This window comes from Varroa destructor, unplaced genomic scaffold (genome assembly GCF_002443255.2).
Source record: "Varroa destructor unplaced genomic scaffold, Vdes_3.0 BEIS01000007.1, whole genome shotgun sequence".
In the NCBI taxonomy this organism is placed as follows: Eukaryota; Metazoa; Arthropoda; class Arachnida; order Mesostigmata; family Varroidae; genus Varroa; species Varroa destructor.
Genome location: NW_019211460.1, coordinates 31,077,459 through 31,104,851, shown reverse-complemented (window position 1 = coordinate 31,104,851; position 27,393 = coordinate 31,077,459). Strand labels below are relative to the sequence as shown.

General features: G+C 39.2%; 4 long non-coding RNA genes across 4 annotated transcripts; 1 reads left to right on the top strand and 3 right to left on the bottom strand.

Moving 5' to 3' along the window:
- Positions 1–2,058: 2,058 nt before the first annotated feature.
- Positions 2,059–2,620, bottom strand: LOC111254408 (uncharacterized). Its single transcript, XR_002675016.2, has 2 exons — positions 2,462–2,620; positions 2,059–2,359 (listed from the first exon to the last, which is right to left on the bottom strand). It is a non-coding gene; the product is annotated as an uncharacterized LOC111254408 (long non-coding RNA).
- Positions 2,621–3,181: 561 nt separating this feature from the next.
- On the top strand, positions 3,182–11,858 carry LOC111254063 (uncharacterized). Its single transcript, XR_015317328.1, has 7 exons — positions 3,182–3,370; positions 3,634–3,677; positions 4,010–4,193; positions 5,380–5,538; positions 9,956–10,051; positions 10,315–10,395; positions 11,309–11,858. It is a non-coding gene; the product is annotated as an uncharacterized LOC111254063 (long non-coding RNA).
- On the bottom strand, positions 7,593–8,558 carry LOC111254062 (uncharacterized). The gene is made up of 2 exons (XR_002674913.2): positions 8,294–8,558; positions 7,593–7,977 (listed from the first exon to the last, which is right to left on the bottom strand). It is a non-coding gene; the product is annotated as an uncharacterized LOC111254062 (long non-coding RNA).
- A 6,186-nt stretch (positions 11,859–18,044) lies between the features above and the next one.
- LOC111254145 (uncharacterized) lies at positions 18,045–20,603 on the bottom strand. The gene is made up of 4 exons (XR_002674944.2): positions 20,589–20,603; positions 19,741–19,785; positions 18,917–19,123; positions 18,045–18,717 (listed from the first exon to the last, which is right to left on the bottom strand). It is a non-coding gene; the product is annotated as an uncharacterized LOC111254145 (long non-coding RNA).
- Positions 20,604–27,393: the final 6,790 nt, after the last annotated feature.

The following is a 27,393-nucleotide window of genomic DNA, read 5'->3' as shown; positions in this document are numbered from 1 at the left end:
TTGAGAAAACATTTCGTAACGCATTCTCGTTAAATAATGTTTTTTTTAGATTTTCCGACATAGACTTCAACTTTAAAGTATCCCCACAGGGAAAAGTTTTAAGTTAGACTCGGCGAACCTACAAGATGTTCAATGGAACCTCTTCATTTAACGGAAGAAGTTATCCTTCTGTATTACGATCATAGCGCTTTGCTGGAAATAGCATTTACCATTTTCACCGAAACAGATCCTTGCAATACATTTAAGTAATTAGGACCGGTAATTGGGTTATTGAAGAAGGCCCACTCTACTTTTTGTCTACTTACCTTCTTTGTAAATAGATACTGCATAATATGTGGATCTACAGCTGGTCAATAGGTGCAATTACTAGAATGTGATTTTCTCGTTCCGAGCAAACTTTCCCGTAGGCTGCATTTTCTGTTCGCCTTTTTCCAATTCCATTGGCAAAGTTGTTTTCGGGCTAAATCATGTTCACGGGTAAAATGTATATTCTTAAAATATAACTTTTCCGTTTACAACGTTTTAGAATGCTGCGGACACTTGATCAGCTGAAGCCAAGTTCAAAACTTGATGGTTTTACTAATTTTTGAAGTATCTGGCTATAGCTTTCTAGCACTGTGTCTTAGGTGGTAAAGCTTGTTGATATTCGTGGTCTCCTAGAACGTTGTATAACATCCTGAGCAGTTCTATTTGTTTTAATCGTATTTTTTACTCAATTCGTTGCGAGACATATTGGTATATTTGCCTAAACCTCCTTTTGATCTTGTCTTCTTATCTCTGCTACATTTTCATACTCCTAGTAGAATTTTTCAATTAATTATCTTTATTCAAAAATTGGCCTTGATCCAATTATTATCTTTCATTGACGACACTCTGAAAGTGTCGGAAAAGCAAAGAAGACTTGTTAAGTGGTACATATATTCTCTAAAGCGCCCTGTATTTTTTTGCTAGAAGTTAAATATTCTTCAATAAACGTGCAGCTGTACCTCGCCTTGGAGTAACACTTGGAAGTTCTAATTGAGATTTATAAGTATTGACTATATTTCTCTACTTCCACGATGCATTCGGGATTACGTGGGTTGCGTTTTGATGGTGCTGAAGCTGGCGCTCCGTACACCTAAACTGCTATGCGATTACTTCTGATCACTGCAGCACGCTCAGACTTCCGGATGTTTTAGAAATAAGCTCACCACCAAAACAAGTCGCTGGATAGAAATTACTTGTTTTGATAATATACGCGAGCATATCCATATACATATAATAGCAACATGTAAACACTGAGAAGAATTTGAGGCAGGAATCTTCAGGGGGGACTTTTTAATCGACTTGAAATGGTTAATAACAGAGGCCTCGTTTCAGGAAGAAAGGGAAATGTATATGTTTGGCGGGAAGATTCCACCGCAGTACTATTCCTTTGAATTGCGTAGCAGACAAGCTAAAAGCTTAATATAGTATAAATTATTGGCCAGTTAAATAAATAGTTTAATCTTTATCACATAGCAACAAAGTGGTGTCCACCTTTTAGACATACGTTTTCTATTCATCCAACGGCTTCGTGTACGTAAATGTTTATTGCAGTACTGCCTTCCAATGACAAGTAGGATTAAATTTTTAATTTACACTTACTATTGTTGTACATCTTCAGCCCTATGCTCTACAGAGGACGAGGTGATATGGATATCTAAACGTTGATATGCCCAGAGTTCGCAAGATGCAGCTCGAAACACTAAAAGATATTAGTAAGAACTAACCAATTGGCAGCATTGCATTAGATTAGTATTATTAGCATTAGAAAAGTATTGTCTTTGATGAAAACTATCTTGACACTTACGAAGGGATTAGCTGTTCTGTAAGCCCTTACTAGGCCTTAATCATATGTACAACGAAGATATGTACACGTTTGTTGAATGTGTTTCCTGAAAAATTTCTTATGAAGAAATCGTACTGACCTGTCTATTTATCTATGCAATAGTGAGTACCCTAACTAACCTCACCACACGCATAGAAGGTGCTTCGTACACAACATTATGTAACACAACAAAATTAATTACAAATAAGTGACTCAGCGCTTCGAGAATTTATTCGAGGATACGGGCACAAGCGATCATTTACAAACATATTTTTCAAATGAATACTCAGACAATGTCATCAACGTCGCTTTCTCTTACTTCTTCAAAAGACGCACGTGAGTGCCATAGTATCCATAAGCACCGTATGGGTAGTAGCCATAACCACCGTAGCCGGTGTAGGGGTAGGCGTATCCATATGTGTACGGATAACCGAGGTAGACATGCTGTCCAGCGGAGGGCGTCACGAGTATAGCAAGTACAGCACAACACGTCATGGCGAGGACGAGCAGCTGAAAATAGCGATGAAGATTTAAATATATTCGTAATGTGTCGGCTTTATCATATCGCATTGCTAGAAGATCTGACATGTCTTCAGTAATGACTTTACTTACGGACACCTTGTACATGGCTGTTTCAACCAGTCAGTGGGCTTATACTTCACTGTGTCAAAATGGGTCGTTTCAATTGAATGTTTATAGCCAGGCCCAGCTTTTATACTTATTTAAGCCACGAGTCCGCGTTGATTTTTGTTTGTACCCGTCTGTTCAAAGCGTTCTGCATATTTCACTCACTCAGCTACGTGTAAATGAGTCGTTTGCATTTACTCTGTCAGTACCGACGGCTGGCGACGAACTTGAGCCGAAATACCACTGAAGTAAGTATTCAGGAATTATCGAAAATAACGTATGGTCCCCAAGTAAAATGCGCGATGAATCTAAGCGGGGTTTACGTCGGCACCTTCTCGTCACCAGAAGATCGTCGGCAACATTTTAGATATTTGTTGTCTTTACTACAATCCAACAGCTAAGACGATCGTCCAATTTACACGAGAACAATTGCAGAAAGCCCTGATAAAAACGAATTTGCATTGCGCTAGCTATAGTAAATAGTATAGGTATAGTAAATACATATTATCGGAGAACGATACAATCCCTCAAGTTCAAACAACTTTAGAAACATACAATCATACAAATTCTTCTCAATTAGACTGCGGTCTACTATACGCAGTCTAGAATGCAATCTCGATTAATAGCTATCGGCGTAGTATCGTTTCAACTGTGGAGCTGCCCCGTACGTTGAAGTTCCAGTTCACCGACCGGAGTTAAGTCCGATCGTTTAAGGCGGCGAAAATTGTCTCTATACACCGTATAGTATAATGCAGATACCACGTATTAAATATACTGGTAAGATACGGGGCACTTAAGTAAGCTGTTTACGCTGAAGTGTGAATTATCGCCGGTCCGATCCGTCGGCACATTTGCCTGTGACTCCATTTTGGCGAGGCGACAAAATCCGGAAAGGTGTACATCAACAATCTATTGTCAAACTAAAATTATCGTTTAATAAGAGTTTATTGTAGCACCTTCAACGCTCGACTTGTTCTACGAGGGTTGCTCGTTGTCATCTAAATCACTTGCAGACATATAGTGACATTTTTTCCCCCTATTTTCTCATACGTGTTAATACTATTTGCCCTATATCGAAACATCTAGCTTTTGCATAGTTCTAGTGTTAGCCGCAGATTGTCGGGTCAGTCATTTCACTGTTACTTTTCTCCCTTCAGATTACGGATGGCTCGAATTTGCGCCTGTTGACCAAGCTGACCTGGTACGAGAGATCTAGTCCTAAGACGAACGAAAGTAAAAAACAGCACGATTCACAAGTGATACACTTTAACGTACGCTTATGCTATGAGAGGTTGTCCCGCCATAAAAGATATCGCACCATCAACATCATCATATACACGACCGACATTATTAGTGACGCGGATGGCGGTCAATTACAAATCTATCTTCTAAAGAGGAGCAGCACTTTTCGGTAGTCTGCTTTAAACTAATGTGTATTCTGAGTAGTATCCATTAAACTTCAGTTTGTTATTTAATTTATTCAAATCCAGCGAAATGCCGCCTAACTCACTGCGTTCCTTTCTTTATGCAAAGTGACTCGCGTACACTGAGGCCTGACATCGAGGCGCTGCTTATACACGAGTGGATTTCACGAGTCATTTAGCACGTTAATGTAGCCTCTAAACCCCTCAACGTACAAAATCGCTACTTTCGAAAAAGGGGAAACTGTTCGTGTATGATGTGCTTTCAACTGAGCAAGTACGTATACTATAAAAGGGTAAGCGCAGGCTGTCATCAGTGATTTGGACCAGTGTCCATTTACGCATTGTTACTTATCATTGCGGGTACTTATCATAGGTACGTTGGCAAAAATCAGCTTCGTGAAAAAATTCAATATTATGTATTAGTTAGTTAGTAACGTATCTTCTGCATTGCTCTCGATGAAATAGTTGATATTTGACTTGTAAAGCTAAAAATCTATTTCAAAACACCGCACCTCGTCATGGAATATCTAGCTAATGAGAAAACCAGAGAAGACGCTAATATGACAGATGTGCCACGTTTTTGGCAAATCGAAAGCGACGGAACGACATCAGCTCGGTGGCATACCCAAGCGTTTCGTAGTTAAAAACGTTGTGTCAAGGCACGAAAAAACAAGGCTAGATAAAATTGAGGTAGAAATAGGTCGTGAGTTGTATATATATATGGCAAAATATATGGGCTTCCTATCAATTAGTAATAGGCTTGGATACTGACCGAACTATTAGTGTTAGTCGGTATACGCCACCCGGACTGTGTGTTTTTCATTCTCATTATAGAAACATCGTAAAAGTAAAGCCATGATTTGAAAATCTATAGATTAATAATAGGTAACGCTGATTAACATCTAAGGATATCTTTTCAGACGATAGGTCTTGTCTATAGTTAGTCTTAGTCTATAGTTAGGCATTGACCTATTACAAACCGTATAAAAAATTTCTCGAAACATGAATATTTCATTAATTATACATAGTTTGAACTCGATCAAATTGCCCTCAGCCCTGATCATCTATGTAATTGATGGTAATAGAAAATTGATGTAGAGGCATTCTAAGTCATAATGGGTGACTGAGGAAAACCAGGATAATAAATTTTAATAAACTTTAATGTTTAGACATGATAAAAATAGCGAAAGCTTTGTCAAGAATAATCAGTTGGATATTTCACACGAACATATATTTTGCCACATACATACACTATGAGGTAAGTGATTAGAAGTCAACGACCAACGTTATTAATGGTCTTGACACATTGAACATGTTCCCTTATAATACAAAAGTTTTCAATATGGGGTGCACGCATTTGATTATAAGGTCCAGTCTTATCACGATGCTAGGCCATGCTAAATCGTAAGATTCAATAAAATAGGTGATCAACTTTTGTTTGTTAGCTGTAAGGAACGCGCTGTGGTTTTTTCATTGCAGGTTTCTTTATTTCGCTTGCAAACGTTTGGGTCACTCCTCTTTAGCGCGGGTACCGAGTTCAAATCAGGAAATGAACTCTCTATGAGCGCCGTCCTAAAAGGCCTTATCTGCTGTAAGCTCACGAACAAATATTGAACACCGCCGATATATACACGAAAGGTAATGGATGCATCTGAGCGCCCTTTGATCGATCGGATTCTCCTCCGAACGAATCTGAGCCCCGATAGAGTAACCACGCCTCAATTCATGCTGACGCACAGCCTAACGGACACCGGCCTCTGCTAACCGAAGAGAAACGTTTTTGCCGTTTTCCAAATGCCGTCCAAATGGTGTCTACGATGTGCCTCGCTTTCTGGTTTTTGCTAATCTCGTAGATATGGAACAGTCTTCTAACGAAAATTATTGCAAATCCGCCGATGATCGAAAATGGCTATTAAATATAGCCCGAGCTAGAATTTACTAGAGGTTAACGAAAATTAATATAGTTAAATAGGCTTTGTCTGAGCTGCCTTCGACGAAATCAATGACGGTACGACTGTCAACTCGCACTTTCATAGGAAGCAGCAACAACTGGTGTTTGTCTTGAGTCTACGTTTGGCTGAGAGAGACGGAGTGCGAACCTTTGGGCGAGGTAGCGACCCAACCCCGATTCTACATCCGAATCCAAAATTCAATGTTCGTACGCGTTCGTAAAAGTCTTCTAGGATATTTCGAACATTTCTGACTAGAGACGACCGAGAAAAAATGGCATTTATGAAATAGGATATTGTCAAACGAGATCGTTTAGTTCATTTAGTAAACGGCCGCTAGCCAGCTAAAATTATCACTGATCTTAGCACCTAAATAACTACAACTAAAATTGAACTGGGGACCTCGTCTAGATACGATTTTTCTAATATATGAAATAATGATTTGAGTAGCGAACCGATATAGGTGTATTAGTTAGCTAGTGTTCATGCTTTTAGTTCGTTTGGAGTTTAAAAAACATAGAAAACCGTGTACATCCGTAAGCAGTATAATACGAGCCCACAAACTAATTCTAGCCCCGAACAAACAGTGGCCGCCTATCAGTGATATATTTAGCTGAATATTAAAAGCGAACAATATGGCATGAATGTGTGCAATGGCAGCTTTTTTATGTTCTTGAATCGAATTCTCGTACGACCGCCCGCCAAATGGCTTGATTACGTCCGCTAAATGGCGCTGTTGGACATATACGCCATACGGAATACAGTGTCCGGTGACACTAATCGTATTCAAAATTTCCGGTACACATCGTTGACGTTTATGACAGTTTAACATATATTCTATATACAATTGCTTGGATCAGTTGTATTCGATGGAAACAAATAAGAATTGAACGTTCGCTTATACCAATTAACCTAACCTTAGTTTATGTGTTAGGGGTGTAGTATATCTATATCGCAGGACGCTACCGTCGCTCCTGTTCTAACTACCGGCGTGGACAACTAGACGGTGTACTTCAGCAATAACTTTTTTGATCAGACCAACGTCAGTTGACAGGCACGGTTATATAGTGAGATGTTTATCTTTTAGACATATTATACAGCACTAATTAAGGGGTTTCATAGTGATTTAATTGAAGTGCTGTCATTTATTAGAAAGTAGACTCGATACAATATCTTTAGAAAGCACAGAGATTATTTTCAGTTGTGTTCAAATATGTAGTTAATAAACGTAAATAGTATGTCGCTTGCAGAAAATAAGCAGAAACAGAAACAGAAGTCCATGATGCAAAAAGCTTGTATTTATTATATTTGATAATAAGAACACATGGTTCGGCGTAAGCTACACGTTGTGTGTGCACTATGACTGTGTGCACATTTGGCACAGTCGTCACTTGTGGTGACGTAAAGCACACCTGTATGTACAGAGAGAGAGAGAGAGAGAATACTTCATAATGTATCCTTGACATATAAACATCATTACCGTTATATCTATATAAGAAGGCAGGTAATTGCCGCTGGTGTGTAAAGTGCATATATCAAATCTCCTTTTCTAAGACCAGAGTCTAATGTTAGCCACGAGAGCATTTTTTTTTAAAATCCATCAGACGCTCTCGAATTTATGGCAGGGCAAAACAAATAAAATGGTCGAATTTATTCGTAAGCGTCTTGGAACGAATTAATCGTGGAACAATATATATAAGACAATGTAATTTTACAAACTCAAGTCCAATAATAACTCGATAATAACATGTTTGATCCTGTTTGTTTATTTCAATGGTTAAATTTGCTTATCAGTACATTTTAAAATATGTGATGCGAGGAAAGTTGGGCACCATTAGCATTTTAAGTAGCGGGAATCAATAAGTAAGTAACATTGACGTCAAGCTATTCTCGAGCTGGTTAGCGTCGGGATATCATGGTAGCTGTCAAACGTTGAGAAGAGGCGCTACTTCTTGAGAAGGTACGCCGGTGAAGCGTAATATCCGTATGGAAGGTAGCCATAATTACTGTATGCAGCATATGGGTAACCATAGGCATGCCCGTATGGGTATCCAGAATAGACATACTGGCAGGTTGCCGGAGCCCCAAACATTGCGACAAGCAGTGCCAGAACTAATACGAAAACGAACTGGAATATAAAAGTCATGCTCCACTTGAATATTTAGCTCCCTAGATTAATCTCATCATTTTATTGACAACTTACCATTAAAAGGTAAACAAAAATCACTCAGATTAGAGTTGATGTTATCTAGTTGGTCTGTTTAATCGCTCTTTCTTTCAGATACGCTTCTTTCTAGCGACCCTATGCATTCATAGCAAACCTCAACACCGAGGTAAACGACATCACCGTTGCGAAAATAAAATGAGTCTTCTTAACATATAAAACCTGCCAAACGATCTCGGTGAATTCTATATTAAAGAGGAAGCTACAAGACTCCACTCACGGATAACTTGAGCATGGCTAGTTGAAGATATTGTTTCTGTCGCTTAATCGCAATCGTTGATCAGGCTTGTGCTTGTTGTTGAAGCTAAGGGAGGCGTAATGACTTTTATATTCATCACCACAAAATGTCTTTCTCAGGGCGACTGAAGCCTATGAGTAGCGTTCTTCATGCCCTTCCTCACATGCCCTTTCTAGTACTGCCAATGACTCTGTCATCGCATATGGTGATATTTACCAATCAGAACAAAATGTCGCTTTAGAGTAAAATTTCGGAAAGGTCTCTTGCCCTTGAAAAATCTGTTTTGACTAGCCTACGTAGGGCTCTGTTCTATCAAAACAGCAGTGATTATATGAATAGTCACATCTAGCTTTTGTTTGCTGGGATTCAGTATTTAGTAATTACATATGTAAATTCGGTCGGAATACGCACCCCGTAATGTAGCAGCGGTGCTTCCGCTTGCCCTATTGTAAGGACGCAGATTTGTCTTCCGCATATCCTATGAGGTAGGCAGTGCGCAGTGTCGTTAGTGGCCTAGCCTCGGGGAATTTTTTTCCAGTCTTAGTAAACATTGAAGACTATACAATCATTCTATTGCTACGGGCAAGTCTTAAGAGAATGAAATCGAACGTCGAGAAAATTATTATATGGAAAAACACTGCATACATAGAAACAGTTTTCATCAAAACGAATGTAGCATTAAACATTACTAGAATATGTTATCCAAAAGTTGTCAACAGTGAACAAAAAGAAGGTCATTTCTATAGAAGTCTTATAAAACTGACGAAGCCGATCAAGCGATTTTATCTAAAGCATATAAATATAGCTATTTCGACTAATTTCCGTCTTCTAGCGTTACTTGGTCGCTTGTTGAATTCTCCTCGATCCCGCCGAAGACCTTTGTTTTTTTTTATGTTCAACTATACGCGCATCTGTTTAAGCACGAGAACGACGAATCGCTCTAACCACATGCGCAGATAGATTGTTTACTTTCTGGAACTTACTGAAAAAGCTCATACAGTCTTGCGAATATATTTTGTACAGTCAGGCCTGGTTCAAACCTGTAAGGACACATACGCAACTATTGAGTTTGTCGATTTGTTAACAAACCTACTTATCTTTGTAAAGTTTCAAGTGGGAAATAAAGACTAAAAGAAAAGATAGGTTCGCTTAGATAATACTAATAGATCAATCGACCAAAAAAGAAATCTTGCACTACTTAGCCGTGGCGCTTCGAGGATCTATTTAGGCATCACGATTGAGGACAACGCCCAAGAACTGACAAGAGTATTTTGCCGGTGAACGGCTTTGTATGACACTCTAACCGAGTGAATCTTCTTCCACGTGTTCAGAAAATAGGTATGAGTGTCGTAATATCCATAGTTTACGTACAGGTGGTAACCGTCGTCAGCATAACTGTTGGCGTACGGATAAGCACAGTATCTGGCAAAAAGTGCTGCAAGGACGACAAATACAAAATAGGTAGCTAGGCGAGTAAAAATAGATAAAAGAGTAGCAACGACAAACTCTGGTTGATTTTACTGCAAATTGCTTTTTCATAGAACATTTCTGTGAAATTTACTATTGACTTAAGCCCGGCTGCTTCCAGTATATCCGAATTAACCCTTTGGCTTTCGTCTGACATGGCTTTTCTATTTGTTTCAGGGTTCTTCTAGTGATACCAGTACACTATCATGGTGTGCATGATACCAAAGAGACATCATGGGAGTGCTCAAAGGAAAACGTTGCTCTAGCCTACTGGTTAAGACAAACATTTGAAAATAAAAAATTCCGCTATTCTACTTCCGGTCATATATTTATTTTTTAAATCCCCTATTAACACATAAATATATAAAGTGGAAGGGTCGCCATATATCCATACTGCACAATATAACAACGTACAGGTTTTTTCGCACGTTTTCATAGATTGGTATTGGTCAATGAAAATCGAGATAGAAGAATTATTGTAAATAACAGGTTATACAGTAACTTAGAATAAATAACTTTACATATCCTGTTCGTAGTTGAGTGGCGGATTATCGACCCTAAATGGCTTCAACGACCCCAGCATGCCAATGGCACCTCGATGCGTTCCATATTTCTAGGTACGTATATTATCATTACAAATTGATCACAACTTAACTTTAAGTAAAATGAATATAGAAACAATCAATGCGATTTCGTTACATGTGGTCGCTATGGAGCATATAGAGATCACCCCAGAAAAAAGTGCCACAAACCCAGAAACGTCTGGGTCGTTCAAGTTCATCACGAAATTCTTTGCATCATGGGACATAATGTTCTTCAATTGACGAACTGCGCATATGTTGATAAAATTTTGGGCCATCACACCCAGCAAAACCCTTAACTACCTAAAGTTTAATAACTCAGTTTTCTTTATCTTTACTCGGATGCTACGACCCCTTATCTCTCCGCTTCCTATTAAAAAACAGATTTAAGCTATGGAAAGCTATGGAATATAAGTTTCGTGTTGCTAAAAGTAACCATAATAATAATAATGTTACGGCCGGCCGAAAACTAAGCCTTGTCTACGCAGTTAAATGTATCATCGCTAATCTGAACATGAACAGGGTACAATATGACCATATTGGATATCATTTGACTTCCACTTTCTCTAATATACATAAATGAATAAGTGTAGTCTCTCATGGGAGTATTCCGCTATGAATATACACATACGGGTAGAGCCAGCTGACAGGGTTACCACTCAGTGGCAAACAAAAGGTAAGTCACATGGACATTTGCAACGTATGATACAAGTGTTAAAGATAACGCAACATAGGGCGCGATGCGGATCTGAACAAGTGGCAAGCTGCTTTTACTATATTTACTCTAGCCTCTAGCCCCCTAAAGGTTCAAACAGGCCCATCAAGAGGCCATATCGCTAAGATACAAAGGGTTTATATCCACGAGGTTAGCCAGTCATACATGATACGTTCCTCGAAATAGTTGGACGTAACTTACATTTATTTAGTTGATATCTACAATTTTTTCCAGCGTCACATATCCCAACAAGGCTATTGTACAGTGGCTGAGTCGAATGTTTGATCAGACCTGTACGTGAGCTTCAAGAAAACATACGTCACTCAGTATGACTCACCGACTCGTGCATGACTGGAGAAATAGACTGGGTCTGCCGCTCATCTGTACTGTGCATTTGCTGCGTGCGCGAGCAAATTGGGATATGACCTCATCACAGGTTCCCATCTAGGTTCGGCTAAATAAAACCAATTTCTGCTCTTGGAAACTCGACAATATTCGGTAGTAGCATTCACAAAGCAAATTAAGCATCGGTCTGATTTTTTTGTGATGCTCCCTTTGTTTTTGTTGACCCTTAACAAGCATTCGTTTATTATTATTATAATTATTATTCGACAACATACTTGCCTACCTCACTGCATATTGCTTCAGGAGAGCGAGGAAAAAATACTGTGAAAAAAAGAAACTAGAATAATGACCTCTAGTAAATGATACACTTCATTGTTTTATCAGACGTCTTTTTTCTCACGTATGTGGAATACCAACATACACAGGCAGAATTATATTTGCAGAGATAGAAACTCGAACACGTCGAGGTAGGACTACAGTCTATAAGGGTCCGTTAGCACTGTTGTATCATCTTGTTAGCTTGTTTTAAACAAAGGCCTTCTATTACATATCTCCCTTCATAGTCCTATCTTAAACACACCTGGTAAGGCGATCGGGTTCACTCACACGCCGTTCAAATAGCAAAAATACGCTTACAATAGCAGATTAAATTTTATTATGAAGCGCTTTCATATCTACAAATGGGACAGTATACATCACAGCTGGGAAAGTCTGGGATATTCACGTGAAAACATAATTATCTCTATCTAGTTTACTATTGATCGATTTTTGAGCCCGTCCGTGTAAGTGCTGTTTGATAAAGCTTTAATGCTTGCCCGTTAGAGCGAATATTTGTTCAACAAGAGAGATAGCAAGTTGTGCAACCCATTTAACACATCCTTAATTCTTGTAGAAGTGGGTTTATGCGACCGGTAGTTTCATGTGAGATCCCCTAAGCCACTATAATCTATATTTAGTGTTGAGAATAGACGCATTTCTTATACTGATGGTTACTTGTACTTGACTCGATAGAACCCCGTGAACGCGGAGCTTGAGTCTGTGTTGGTTTCAAGTGCACTTCACTGTTTCAACGCTATAAACATATTTTTGTCAATGGTTGCAAGTTGCAGACGCAATAACTCAAGTAATCCTCATTTGGAGATAACAAAAACATTTCAAAGTCCACCCGTGGCTGTGTTATAGATCAACAGGCCTTTCTGACTGTTTTCGTTTTTTATTTATTTATAGATTTCTTATTGTAGAGTGATTCGTGTTCTATCTGAAAAGCTAGTGTGCATAAGTGTCGCTATTTTAGCACATATCGCTCAGCCAACAAAAATACCGAATATATCATCTGAATCAACTGTTTCACCGTGAACTAAAAAGCTTTGAATACGGTCCTTATTTTATGCGGCCTGTGGCAGTGCAAACGGACAAAAACATCGAAAAAGCAACAAGAATCACCGAAATCCTTAAAGAGCTTGTAGAGGAGCTGGACATTTGACCAGGATCGTGTCTGACCATTTTGAACAGAAAGTCATCGGCGGTTATCTAAACCACGTTTGCGTTCTCTCAACCAGCTGGCAAGCACGTGATCCTTACGCTGTCGTGGAATCGAACCCGGCTAATTGGGTCGCATTCTTCTGCAGATAGCAGGTCTGAGACCATCGAGGAAATCTACATAAAGCTAAGCGTAATATCAAGATTTATTTACAAGGTTAAGTTCGAAAATTGTTTAAACTAGTGGAAAAACGGCGGTATACCTGTATTGATTGGAAAATTGTTTCGAAGGGAATAATTGGCATTTGGAAGATTGAGTTATTTGTAGCAGAGACAAAGTTAAACGCTCCGTACTTTTACCAGTCTTGATGATTAGATAATATACTTATTGCAAGTCCTTATGCTTTGTACGGCCTCACGGTGTTAACGAAGGAGAAGCCTGCTCCAATACGGCTGAGTAGAACTATCCAGAACTCCAGTATCTACGTTCAAGCGCCAAAAGCACGAATGTTTAAGGTCGGTTGAGCGACTCGATCTAACCTGCAGCTAGTAGATGTCAGCATCCATGTGTTATCTTTGTTCATTTGTTTGTCACAAACGTTACCTTTCCGATGCTCAAATCATTTGATGCTACTTCAAGTTTTAAACGTTTCGTCTTCGCTGTGACGATGTTCGTCACGCTCGTCACTTTCGAAGCACCGTCCGCTCGTCGGAAGTTTTACTTCGACTACCCGTGTATGCCTACAGTTATCCTTGTTACATGTACTCAAACTACGACTATGTTCCGTATAGAAGTTATTATGTCTATTATCCCGGCCACATTCGTGAACGCCACAACATGTAGAAACACGTGGAACACCTTCACCGGGTGACATGTTCATGTCATGAGGGCCGAGGAAATAAGTCGCGTTTCGTTTGTTTGCAGCTATTCCTTTTAGGACAATTTCTTTGATATTGTACATGGAAGATGTTTAAGGAGATACCGACACGTTCAGATCATCACTGGAAGCAGTTGTGTCTTGCTGGCAGTTAGAAGAAGTTATTTAGACGTTTGAATAGTTTTCCGTTAGGACGAATTGCGTACAGATCGTTTATGGAACAACGCTTCTCAACAACGTAAGAGCGACAAGCAGTTCGAACTAGTCCGCGTATGGAGGTCACTGCACACCTGCAATTGATTATATTGTACAAAGGTTGCGCTAACTTTTAAGATAGTGGATCGACAGTTTTGAAAACGCTCTATCGGCATTTGAGTATGGCTGTGTATACTGCAATGTCCGAATGATCTCTCAAGCCGAACAAGGCTTACTGATATGAAAAGTCATAGAGTCCACCAAGTCATACAAATCGCATGAAACTCGCATCGTTTGAAAGCGATGTTGGCTGCCATCATTCATTTACAGATACTGAAATTACAAGAGATACAAGGGCACAATAAACACAGCTAAATCTGCAATTCAGTGTATTTTATGAAAACTTTGTGCCAAATCACGTTACACTGGATGCTGAACGTTAACGATAATAATAGTCAACAGTAACAATAGTTAGTAATGAGAGATAATCGTGATTGAACAGGTACTAAAGAGTCTGCAGCGTAAAATATATCCAATGCGCAAGCTTTCAATACCTTTTACGTGTACAACTTACAACGATTCCTTACCAAACAGAAGAACCCTTGCCAGAAAATCTACCTAACTTTCTAACGAGACGAAACCAACCAATAATCAGCAACTATGTCGATCGATAAAATACTGATTCTGGACAAACTTAAAGTTTGTCAAATTTATGTTATGCAGGTAACGATAGACATTGGCATGGTACGTACTTCTGGGCTAAGTCACCCTGTTCTCCACACTGGGAAAAGCTCAGAGACTGGTGTGCATTTTCCAACAGTATATTACATTACATATCCGTTGAGTCTTGAACTGTTCAAGACAGTCGTGGTAAATCGAAAATGCTCTCTACAAATAAAATCAACTTTAAACAGCTGTTTTTCGGCTTGTAACAATCATTATCACTATTAATTACTTCAATTATATGTAACGACTTAATCATTACTATTGAGGAAGGATATAAGTTGTACAGTTAACTGCGCCAACTGCCAGTTACTTACAAGTTAATATTAGGGTAATTAGAGGTGCTTAGCTTTAGAGCAAATGACATTACCGATTGATACGATTATTTCAACATTTATTATTAGTTCGTATCGACACATGAGCTATGACAGCCGTTTAATTCTATACGAAAGGAAAACTCATCCTATCAGGATGAGTTTTCCTTTCGTATAGAATTTACAATACCGGTCTATACCTAAAGGTTTAGCATCGTAGGTAATGGCACACAAACGGTAAACTGAGAATTTGAAATAATGCCTAGTAATATTTGTCACGATCGTTCTCGTTGGTTGGCCATTGTGGACCTGCGCGATGTGTTCTTCTACGTTCCGTTCGAGATCGCCGGGTCCGTTAAAAGATATATATGTCAAGTTACTAATGATGTAACTTCTGTTCGACGCTCATAGCTTTCACTATTCGAGCCCGAAGTTTGCTTATTCCAATGCACAAACCGGTTATGGCTCCATAATATTGCTGATCCTCAAATGTGGGATGCTATCGTACTTCAGAATCTGTGCAGATTATTGATCCTATCAGTTGGATAATATCTGTTCCAGATAGAATTAGAGGCGTATTGAATAAGGTATCAGCAGGCAGTATCGTGTTCCGAAGTGTAGGTCCAAGCCGTGCATCACTAAACCGAAACCCAGATGTGCTTCGTAAGATTCCAGAACATCCGGAAGCGTCCATTGGCTCGTAGAGTAATCAGTCCAACAAATAGAAGCAGCCTATTTGCAAGGGCCTGTGTAAGATGAAAACAAAAATGACGGTCTAACAAATACGCTACACTACCTAAAAGGTTCAGAAGGATAAAGGAATCATGCGGCGCTACAAAATACGAAACGTAAGAGTGTTTCATATTTGATCTACGACGATAGAAAGGGATCTTAGCAAGCTTTTTTTGTTTGTTTGTTTATTTTTTGTTTATGAAAGGCTCATCCCTTGTCCATCTTTCAAATTTGGTGATGATGAGTATTGCTCGTCACTACACTTCATCGGATAAGGTGGGTATTTTTCCAACGCTCAGAGAGCCTCATCATAGCTATAACCATAACGCAGGCATGAAACTACAGAGAAGCATGAAGGTGCAATTAAATGGAATGGCATAAACTCGAGTTTAATTTTTTTGACTAAAGACCTTTTACGGTAATGTCTATTTGATTAGAATAGTACCCATTTTAAAGTAAAAGTAGTATACGATAGGTAGGGCTAGGGTTTATGAGAGCTTATTCATTACCGTTTACTATGGGCAGAGCGGGTGGGAAGGAATTCTGACACTGAACGTTTCCGGAAATTCTACTCGGCAATATAATAGGATTCCATTAATCAACTGATAAACTTCTTTAGGTTTCTCCTTTAGAAGGATATCCATAACCCAGATGTGTATCGAAATCATAACTTTCGTGGGCAGTATATAATAACAGGTTGTGTTTGAATGCAGAGAAGATCAGTTGAATAAAAAGGTCGTTCAACACGGATGACATTACCGAAAAGCCTATGATGCAATTGCCTCGCATGGAAGAGGTTTCATTTAGTGGGAAGCCTTTTCCTCAGAATTAAACAAGACGCTTAAATTTTTTATCTACAAAATAACGATTTTATTGTTGACTACACATCATTCCAAGTGTGGTATAATCTTTTGTGTTAGTTATATTGACTACGTTGTAAATAGCGCCCGTTGATAGCTTGATCTTGTGTGGCAAAGTGACACTGGAATGGCATGCCTTATATAACGACACGTTATTTTTTGCCCCACTGAATTAATCTCAGCATGGCTTTTATATTTTTTAGAATATATCCATTATTTTTAGGAGTTTGTCCATGCCTTCTAGATGACATCGATGTCGGACACTCCCTCACAAACAGACGCAAGTAATCTGGTCATGTCTGATTCGCTAGCGAACCAGTAGCTGTAAGAGACTCAGAAAATGCAAGCGATAAAATTCGGGACATGATACTTGTTAGGTCAGAGTATAAACAAATCTGCTTATAGGCTAAATATATAGAACAAATGTTGTACAATTCTCTAACAATTATGCTTATTTAGCTTAAATGTTGAAGATATATGTTAAACCGATCTTAAAAACGATTGTAACCATAGTACTAAAAATAACGCCCAAGTATAATTACTAGCAATCCCGCTACTGTCAAAATCAGCAAATGTTCGTGCAGGAAATGGAACGAAAGCAAAAGTTGACGGCAGCAAAAAAGAAATTACAGATGCTTTGCTCCGTATGTCAGATTTTCATTAGATTTATTACACCAAGAAATTTATACATTAAGTATTTATTTTTTCTAAAAAAATTCCAGGCTATGGCCGTATCATATATTTGCCTTGCTCGAAGGAGTTCTTTTGTAAACGTATCGACACTATAGATTAGCCTCGGGGAAGACACTTCCACTTCAGGCTAACCCGAGGAAGACGTTCCTCCTGACTGTTTATAATAGTATAATAATTTTACTAACGAAAGACATCTATTCTGAACCAAGGCTAGGTATCCTGGTCTGTAAATTGTGTCTGGAGAACCTTTTTGCAACGATCTCTAACTTCTAAGTTCGTTACAGCTAATATATCCGACACCTTTAAATGCGAGTTAATCCGCAAAAATGACCATCTAATATTTTAAAAAGTTACTAGTCTGAAAAACACACATATACAGCCCCAGAGATTGTTCAAAACAAAGTAGCAATCGTTGACATTACTTCGTTTGGGGGGCTTGTAACAAATTTAAGGCACCTTAAAGACGGTTGGGTAAAACTTGTGTATTTTGTGCAAAATCTGTACAATTTCTTTGAATATGGACGTTTGCTGACAAAATCATTTTCCTTTCAGTTATTTCTCAAACAAATCCTACTACAGTTCTACAAGCGTTCACACGACGTTTAGAAATTCCCACTAAGACTGTCAGCTCATGCTAACATGTCTACGGTTCATAGTATTTTGATCTGTGAATCGCCGAGTTCCTGAGAGGATAACTTGCAGGATTCGAGTATATTCTGTGGCAATTTAATTGAATAAGAAAGCCTTAATCTTATGTGCGTCTAATCTCTTTCTTATACTAATAAGCCGTTCTTTATTTAATCACGCATATTACACAGTAGTTAGTCCGACTGTTGCCATTTTGGGACGTCACTCGTCAACAGTTATACTTTTTTGTTAGATGTGCTGTATCTTTGCACACGTTAGTTCTACCGCACAGAATATAGCATAGAACAACATTTCTACTGAGAAAGAGACGCAAATCGAATTTCTGTCGTTTAATCAAAATGACGCCTACGGATTTATAATTAACATGAAAACAGCTGAAATAGAACGAAAAAATCTCTCACCAAACTCGTAAGTGGTCGTCAATATTGGAAGTAGTTGTTTACAAAATACGCTAAAAATAATCTATCGCAACTTGACTCTGATTGTTTCTGAGTTTTATTTATTTATTCCATTCAGGTATCCTGAACGGCATATGATCATGCGCTAGCGGAGGACAGTTCAAACACTTTGACTTGGCAAGCTTATTTCTTCAGTAGATGAGCATATCCGCCATAATATCCATAAAATGCGTATGGGTAGAAGCCGTAACTTCCTTGGATAGCGTATGGATAGCCATATATATACGCGTACGGGTAACTGGCATAGACGTATTGCGCAGTGCACGATGTTACGAAGATGGCAAACGCAATACAGATCGCCACCGACTCCAGGATCAGCTATAAGAGAACGACACGATATTACTATATTTAAGCAGCGGCGAAGTTCTGTATTAGCATAGTTATATGTATGACTCCCACGTCTAGCTAGATCAACGATTACCAGTTATAGAAGAGATTGGTAGTATATGAAGGTGAGGAGATATCGTTGAAATCACAACTTCGAACCGTGTTTCAACTTGAAAATTGGCTTACTCACTGATGGCCTAGACATGGCTGACGAAGAAACTTGGCTTGTTCGCTGTATATCAAAGCTGTGTCTTTGATCGATTGAAGGCCTGCCACAGCTTTTAAACTTGAATCCGTCAGAATTCGCGCCAATCAATGCGTACGTTTTTCATCTTGCTCATGGAAGAGATTCTTCCTACACCCTTTCTTACTGGCGCGGTTTAGCGTGTGACGCGGGCTAGTTTGAAAAATTTAAAGAACGCCGACCCTTATTATTATCACTGACGCACATTAGCTAGAAAGCATTGTATGATACATGATTATTTCGTTATTGCAGTAAGGTAGAAAGTCGCAAAAAGGTTATGTGTACGGTAAAATACGTGTAGGTATGAGAAGGTCCTTTAATAGGATGAGCGTGTTAGCCCAAGACATGATTTTCGACAATGCTCAAAACTGGACAAAAAGCGCCCATTTCGATTTAACGGTTCATTATATAAGTTCGAGTTTGGGTTGCAACGAGGAGGTTCGCCAAAGAACATACATTTTGTGTGTATATGAACGTGTGTGAGAAAGGGAGCAAAGGTTTTTTAGGAAGAAAACACCGAGGCGATACGACTTCAGGAAGCTAGCGTTGCTTGCAGCTACCTGATGAACATATATGTGCCAACGTCGTTGCTGTACATGTGTGCATGCTATATATATGGCATCTGCTGTGTTTCCAAATCGCAATAATAGCTTAATGATAAGAGCCTCATAAGCAACAATAACGTATACCTTCACGAATCGCTTCTCGTTTTTGTAATAGCTACGATATAGCAAAAATATCAGTTCAGTACTGTGACCTCGAATACTGACCGTAATCGAAGTCTGGTTCTCGTTAAAAGCTTCGTCAGAGAACGTCTAGAAATGAAAATATTACTTTAGTTAGTACTTTTATAACACATTTCAATAGCGACCATATTCATATGTGTTATTATCTCAGTTGTTTTTGACGAGCATGCGTATTACCTTGCATATACATTTTATAAAGCATTTCAAACGATTGAAGATAAACGACAGAACATTATTATTTCTTTTTTGACTCCTTCAGCGGAGCATTTTACTTGCAGTCACTTCTATTTTGTAAGAAACTCAAGTTAAAATAAGTTCTAACTAACAGTGAACGTATTTCTTTTAACTGAGTGCTGTGAATAGTGAATATTGTCGCACCAACATACACAAAAAAAGGCGGAGATTTTAAGTTTGTTTCACCGGAAGCAGTCGGTGTTTTGATAATTACTTGAATATTTTTATTTCTAAAGCAAAAGCCAAACCCTTTCACTGAAAAAAAAAACAGGTACAGCTAGTTCAAATCTTACCATCATATCTATACTATTTAGTCAGCGTTTACTACTAGCTAGAAAGAAAATGGGGTTGGGTCGTCGCTCTGAAAAGAAAACTCTTCATTATCTAAAGAAAAGTTACACCACGTATGGGCTAGCGTGAATTTTTTAGTCTACTATAAACATATACAATTCGAAATCTCTTACTGACAAAGCTCAGCTTTCTGAATATTATCGCTGATCGTATTATAAATCATATTATTTGTTACTGTTGCTACCACGAAAAACTATAGACAAACCGCTCCTACGCTTACTCTGTCGTGCAGTGATTAAGAAATGTCTACGTGCACTTTCTGGTGCTTTTGCACCATACGCTATTACCTGCTTTACGTCCCGCCGTTTGGCATTCATCAGGTCCTCAGTAGTAAACAAGTTCTGTCTACGTTCGATTTCGTGTTTAAACTGTCTATAGTGGCCTAAGGTTTGCAGACGAACACGTTATCGTTGCGTTATCATCATCGTCATAACAGAGGCACCGGCGTAGCCTGCGTCCTTCTGTCACTGCTAAACTACTCATTCTGTCTTAATTTCGAATTGACTCAAGGATTACTATGCGATGTACCAAAGTTAGTCCTTTGGTCAGAGCGAAAGAAGCGTAACTTAAGTAGAATATGTGGCAGGATAACGGAAGAAAAGTGGCGATCTTCCGCGACAATACAAAGTCGCCCTGGTACTTGCCTATTACTATTTGTCATTCTGTCTATTTTGTTGGGATTACTGTTGAAGATACACCAAACCAGACCTATATTAATCCAGAAACATTATTTTACGCGTTATCATAAAACGAATTAGAACTTGTGAAGCATCCGATGCCTGGTACAAATCTCAAGTGAGCTATCTTATTTTTATATAATTTCTTCGACAGCGCTCATTTAGTATACGCGTTCCCTGCTGCGCATTTTATGCTAGAATTTTACAAATCATGTATCCGTCTGATGAGCAGAAAGTGCACAATTCGTTGTTGCGAAGTTGAAAGAACTTCTGATCAACGGCTTATTACTTCCCGTCTGTCTAGCACTTCATTTTGTTTATCAGCTGACCATTACCCTGACCAGTTGTTCGTTTGCAGACTCTATTGCCCGAAAGTATTGCAGAAATGATCGCCTTCACACGTACGATTACTGGAAATCGAACTAAAGTTAGGCGATTCTCTCTGCATTGTCACGATTTCCTATTTGCGTTCCCGAGATCAAATTCTTCTTCTTCTTCTTCTTCTTCTTCTTCTTTCGTTCTTCTTAGAGTTCTTAGCTGAGACGGCTGTTCGACGACGTCAAGTATTCTGGTAGTTGCTGATGATCCCTCAGCTTGGTCTCTCTGTCCTAGCGGCGGAAAACTGTAGCCCATTGAGTGCGGTCCGCCGTACGCCAGCTAAGCTTCGGTTACGAGGACCGTAACAAAACGACACGGCCAATTGTAAGACAGGTTCTGGCCGAAGATATCGAGTAGGACACAAAAACGAGCTGGAATACGCTTGCATACTGCCGCATTTCGAATTGGAACTATATTTGTCGAGCTTATTGGCATGGCCCGAACAGCGGCACAATTAAGCAATAATCTAGTGAAATTAGATCAAGCTCGGTTTCTAAACTTGGCCGTGTTACACGATACAATTACAAGGCTCAATAGTGATAGATAGATTTAGATCCGTAGATTAGAATAATCTGACAAGCTGTAAGACGTTCAAAATCCAGTTGGAACTATAGCCTTCGTGATCCACCGCTTACAGAACCCTTACATATTCGCTGTTTACCTTGTATATGTGTAACCGCTTCACAGGTTGATGAGTGCTATTAAATGTACTTTTGTTGTTGAAAGGCGCAATCCGTTTGGGTAGATCGATCACTCGGGGGGATTATATCGAATGATGAAAGGGGACTGATCCGCATCAGACGGTCATTTGGTTCTTCCTACGTGATTGGCGCGTCTATTTTCTGTCTAGTTCCCGTCGTACGACTGCGTCAACACAGGTAGCTCCACACACGGTGGTATGGTTCAGTGTCCTGCCTTATAGCCGTGAGAAAAAAACGCCAGACCGAAGGCCGTAAATGCGAACGTGGCGGCCTTATTGTACTATAAATTTAGGCATTCTTTGTCTAAGTCGAAGTAAGATTAATAGGAGGGTCAAGTAATATTCATAGATCCGACCTCAAAGTTAAATTTATATTGCGGCGAAACTTGTGACCAGTACCGATGGCAAAAATCTGCCAAATTCACTTGGTCCTCAAAAAATTACCTCAGAGGTCATCAAAACCATAGCTCTCAACTGACATAACATTTAGCGTATGTTCGCATCACATTGACAGTACGCTTTGTTCAATCCGTTTGTATGAACCACTTAGCGGACATATTAGCTGTCTCTTTGAACGCGAACGCCAGCCATTCCAGATACAGCATCTATATGATGGAAGCAGATTTCGAGTTTGTTATTGGACAGCCCCACTGATACGACGTACCGGTGGGCGCGGGTCCTAATCCATCTAGCTATTACAAAGCTTCCTTTATTTTCGCATTTTGTTAGCCCATTATTCCGCCATGTACTCTCCCATGTACAAATGCACTTTTGCCATTTTGTGTTCATTGTTCAACGTCACTATATTTACATCATGCATATCCATACTAGCTGGTGCGTCCATATAACATTTGCTAATGTTATATGGGCCTAGAAGTCTTGATAGCTATGGTATCCCAACGTTACGTCCGGGCAAGTACCAGTGTCCCTTACCCGGGGAAACTTGATAAATTACAGTGTCGCTAGGCCCTCTTAGCTAACAATCATATATGCGTCAATAGTAGAGTTTCTACAACTGCGGAGTGGAAACATCTGTTCTATCAGATACATTTTCCGTGGGAAACTTAAATACCCCGATGATATTTAGTCATTACCTTGTTGGATACTGAACACTATATGAAACCAATAATGGCCAGCTTCTCAGCGCGGCCGTCTTCGAAGGTGCGCCATATGTGGCTTTAAAAACGGTATCAGGACGAGGTAGCTGTGGCAAAGTGCCTTCCGAGGTGGTCACCCCCATTTTTTTACGACTGGTAGCGTTGTTGATGCCTATTTCGGCAGTTATGTTTATGATTCAGAGAGAGTTCTTCTAGGTAGGTCAAGGTTTCTCAGTATTACGATGTACCTCATGGCTGGATGTACTTCCATGTTTATAGATCGTCAGCTTTAGACTATGTAACGATTTGCGATAATATAAAAACAAAGTTCGGGTTTGCTACTATTGTATTTTGGCCTTTGAGGAGGATTCAATATTGACGTACTATACCCATACGGTTAACAATTTAATTTTTTTTTACGCGATTGAGATACGTATTGTATGACCAAATGTGCTGGTCCCCTCCCATTTAGTATAACCGCAGTCTAACCAGATGATTTCTCTATAACTAGACGCCTTTGAGACTATTAATTTTTACGTTTTAATTGAATTTCTATTCAAAATAAGCAAATGTCAGCTCTTCTCGGTAGAAATTGGAGAGGCTGATTAGTTTTCAGTCTCTGCCCTTCCCTTTAGCGACAGTAAAAATGACACTGAATTTGTAAAAGCCCTGCGATACGGGCTTAAGTATTGGTAGTGGTCGTCATAACACGACAAAGGCCATGATAAGGGCGATAAACAAAAAAGCAAGCTGTAACGCACGTTGTTATTAAACATGCTCTTCTGTTAGATGCAAACAAAATGCATCATCAGGCTTAAAAAACAAGATAACACTTATAATGACATACATTTCTACAGTAATACAAATGATAGCATACTCTTAAGTGTATCACGACGTATGCGCAATGGTCCCGACCGATTTGAGATTGGTTATCTATAACGCTACAACATAGCTGACGGCATAATAGTACAATAGTTCTCAGTTAATATTTCTCCTTATATCGTTTATAAGCTGAGATCACGCAAGTGTACAGATGCATTATTTAATAGACCACCTTTACTGTGGCCAAATGCGATGTTTTTGAACACAGACAAACTTAGCACAATCTACAACACGCCGGTGCTCATCGAGGTTGCCTCAAGACGCTAACTGATGCTCTCTGACCAGCAAATCATCTCTCAAATACTGTGACTGCTTCCCAAAGCTCCAAAAAGGGAGAAATAGGACAGACAGGAAGGCTTTACCTAGTCGTACAATAACCATTCCCGGGACTGTTATCCTGTTTAGATTGATCCCATACGTCTATCGACTATTGATATTTGTTTTGAACAAACGTATCGGTATATGCACACGTTCGGATACCGAGATTTCAAGCTCCTGCGTATGACTTTACTACGTGATGCGCTCTAGAGAAAATTAAGTTAAGAAATATTCTTAAATAAAAAAATGTTACATAATTGAAATTGAACTAATGCTCCACTTTCTAGTTTTTTCATTGAAGGCCGAAAGGCGATAATTGAATCTTTCAAATGCTACTTAATAAGCAATTGATCAGTTAAGTAAATTGCATGGACATTTAAAAAGCAATGCATTACCTAATGAAGCCCATAGAGACAATGAATGAATAAGGCCGGTGTTCAAGTTACTGACTACGATAGGCTCGGTCGAACAACAAGAGTCTGTAGACTACAAACGATCCAATCACGAATTGGTCCTGTTACGTGGTAAATATCCTGGAATGACGTTTCGTTGCATTTTGCTACCCTACAACTGATAAATTGAAGACTGATTCAATAACTAACATACATACATTGTGTATAATATATGTGCGAGTCACTGCCATCCTTTCGTTTTTAGGTAGAACGTGGAGTCCAATGTTTCATCTTTTAATAATATATGTCTAACGAAAGTAAACAAATATTTGGCCTCGGAGATGGGGAAGCAATAGCGAAACGCTTGCGTCTCTCGCTCTCTCTCTCTCTCTCTCTCTCTCTCTCTCTCTCTCTCTCTCTCTCTCTCTCTCTCTCTCTCTCCCTCTCTAGGGTGCCCTTCGGTCTTATATCGAAAGAGAAAGATTTATAAGGACACCCAAAAAATTAATTAATTAAAATGAGCTAATTCTATAATACAAAAATATACGAACGTTCATATCGAGACAACTACTTAATACTGGTATAACTTCGAATCAGTAAAGCGTGTAACACTAATCGAGCAATATGTTCTAATTCGCGATATTGCTTTTCGGTTGATTTAATTATCTAATGATGATTAATTCTTATAAAAAATGAAGAAGATTGTCTCTTTTATCTATGTAACCTTGTTCATGGCTACTTTTTCAGTAAAATCTTCCAGAAGATATTGCTGTAGAAACAAGTTTCTACCAACACCCACAAGCGTCACTGACTGAGTGTAACAAACATATAATGGGACTTTTAACTAACTTCAGATTCTGATCGTGACGCGCGTACTTATACCCAGTCTCTCTCTCATAGGAAGTGGCGCCAAAATCGTGCGCTATGGATTATAAATTAAATCGTTTCCAAAAACTACTCTAAATACTGTCGGTATAATCTACGATAATATCACGCCCATGTACGATCTTACTCAGGTTCTTATAGGCGCTGATTGAAACCCCAATGGCCTTAGCAGCAAAAAAACAGCAGTCCGCTCCGCAAACATCTAGCTCTGACAAGGCAAACATTAAACTGAATATATGCACATGTTTAATTCAGGACGTACACCTTTCATCGATGATTGAAAATATTTGGGTTAAAATGCAAATACAAAGAGGTCTTATACGCAGCGACCCCAACAGTGATTCGAGAGCAACCCATTAAATTCACGTTGAAACACCATAATTGCATAATGTTAGACCGTGATAGGGAACAAAAATGGACGAATTTCTTGAGCTAGAGGTTCCATCCAAGCTGAAGTTTTTCTCACGTAGCTTATCTAGTCGTTTCTAGGTGTCTAGGTTTTTTTTTTTTAGCTGAAGCTTTTTGACCTGTTGTAGACTTTTTTCTTGTTTCGATATAACATTTTTTAACGTAATTGCTCCAACCAAAAATATCGGGGAACTCTACGACGTTCGTACATGAGCAGTATTTCGATAACGCTTCGGTGCTATATTTTTGGGCGATAGAACATCTACGAATACATATTATATGTCGCCATAGATGCACAACTAGCGACTATCTGGAGCAATTTGCAATTCGAAGGGAGTAACATTTGATCAATGGCCTATTCAATTGAGCAAAACAGAATGAAGCCTCAGCCTAATGCTGCCTGATAGCTGGAAATCGTTTAGAACTAATTTTCATTTCAGACGCTTCGTATAAGTCAAACCCATGGCCCAGTTAACGCAGTGGCTAAAAGCCACGCGAATCATGGCCGCCAACAGGACGTCCTTGATTCACAGAAGCTATGGCCTTATAGAAACTATGCACAAGCTAGCTCTTTAATAGATCTCATCTTCAATATGTTCTTTAATTCTGTAGAACGCGTTTGTGATATATTTATGATTACAAAACTGAATACATTAAAGCTACTTCGTTCAGTTGTGGTGATCATGCAGCCTGCCGCATTTACGTCGCCTTCACGTGTTCAAACATACTTCACATCGAAGTAATAATAGGAAGAACTTTTTAACAAGTTATTATACTTTATTTATTCACTCATTATCTCTTTTTAGACTAAGCCAACAATGTAGCTTGGGCTGAAACGAAGCACACTTTTTGCCGTATCGACATTGTCAGGGCATGTTTAGAATCTGCTGTTAGTGATGTCTGGCAGACAATTTCTGCCATAACATTGCCTGTTAAAGGTGGCACATCCAGTCAAACCTTTGTGCTGTCAGGCTCAGTCATCCAGCCGAACCTTGTAGACCAGTTGGGACTCAAAGCACCTTAGACCGACATAGTTGTTTCGTGGTGCGTGTGTTCTACAAAACTCTACAAAAAAATTATACAAAAGAACATCGGATGCGTTAAATGCTACGCGCAGCTAATAGGACCGGCCTACATGGCACTGTGTTTTTTTTACTGTGCAAAGGCCAAGAAAAGGGAAGAGAAGGACCGGTTACCTTTTTTTCCTTTGGTTTCTGAAAGGGCTCGTACGGTTCGGTGCGGCCGCTTGGTTCTTTCCTTCTTTACCCTGTCTCGGTGTTCAAAAATATATCTAAATGTATGTATATGTATGTCCGGTTGAGGTGTTCCATACCCAAGATTGCGCATCGGCCGCG